Raw genomic sequence first — 1597 nt, forward strand, 5'->3', positions numbered from 1 at the left:
TATGTGGACTTTTGTCATCTTTATATATACATATATAACATAGAAACTCAAATTTGTTAACCAGGCAATGAAGTGGAATCAACCTAGAGTCATAATTTAAATCTATATTTGAACTTTTCATGACTAAATTCAATATATATAAAATATTAAAATGCTGCCCAAATACAATCACTCAACGTTTTACATGGCTGAACCATTTTGAGAGGTTTAAAGGCTTTTAAGAAACAAGACAATTCATATGCTTCTGGAAATTTTCTCTAAGTGAAACAATATTTGGTTAAGCCAAAATATTGTTCAGTGCAATGTAGCCAAGGTGTAGAGAATAACTAACAGGCTACACCAAAGTTTTATTCTTGGATACCTGTTATCAATGTGACATATTTTCTTTTTTTTGTTTGTTTTTTGAAATGGAATCTCACTCTGTTGCCCAGGCAGTGGCGTAATCTCAGATCATTGCAACCTCTGCCTCCTGAGTTCAAGTATTTGTCCTGAATCAGCCTCCCAAGGAACTGGGATTACAGGCATCTGCCACCATGCCTGGCTAATTTTTATATTTTTAATAGAGACAAGTTTCAGCATGTTCACCAGGTTGGTCTTGAACTCCTGACCTCAAGTGGTCCACCCACCTGAGCCTCCCAAAGTGCTGTGATTACAAGTGTGAGTCACCACATCTGGCCCACATATATTCAACTTTTATTTTGGAGATTGATATTTAACTCGTCACACCACTAATGTAATTTTCACCTTTCAAAATTATAACTTTATAACATTTTTTCAATCACAGTATAGTCGGGAAGTAATAAATCAGAAGATACATATGATGTTTAAAATTAAAAATGACGATTAACTTAAAAAAGATAATTTTCATAAAATTAACTATGCATATTTAAAGTGTACAATTTGATAAGTTTGACATATATACACACACATGAAACCATCACCATTATCAAGATAATTAACATATCCATCAACCACACGTTTTCTTGTGCCACTTTGTAATAATTCCCTTCCATTCATATCATCCTCCAGATAATCACTGACCTGCTTCTTGTCATTGTATATTGGTGTATATAACTTAGAATTCGATATAAATGGAAACATATAGTAAATAGTCAATCTGATGCCTTTCACTCGGTATTGATTTGATATTCTTCCATATTATAGCAAGTATCACTTATGTCTCAGTTTTTTCTTGATAAACAATACTCCAGTATTTGAATTTGCTGGAGTTTGTCTATTCACATGCTGATGGGCTCAAACAATCCTACTGCCTTGGCCTTCCAAAGTCAACACTTTGGATTACAGGCATGAGCCACTGCACCCAACTTATCTTAGTTTTGATAAAGACAAATAAATCAACTTATTTTATATATTTTGCTTTTAGTATCATATCTTACAAACTGATATCTAATATAAATTACAAGGCTTTCTCCTATGTTTTCTTCTAAAAATCTTACGTTAGAATTAGAAAGCATTTTGGGTTCATTGTGTATATAATAAAAGCTGTAGAAAGGTTTTCTGTTTGTTTATTTTTAATATATGTATATTCATGATCCCAGAAACATTTATGCAATAAAAAATTATTCCCTAACAATTT

This window comes from Mandrillus leucophaeus, unplaced genomic scaffold (genome assembly GCF_000951045.1).
Source record: "Mandrillus leucophaeus isolate KB7577 unplaced genomic scaffold, Mleu.le_1.0 Scaffold344, whole genome shotgun sequence".
In the NCBI taxonomy this organism is placed as follows: Eukaryota; Metazoa; Chordata; class Mammalia; order Primates; family Cercopithecidae; genus Mandrillus; species Mandrillus leucophaeus.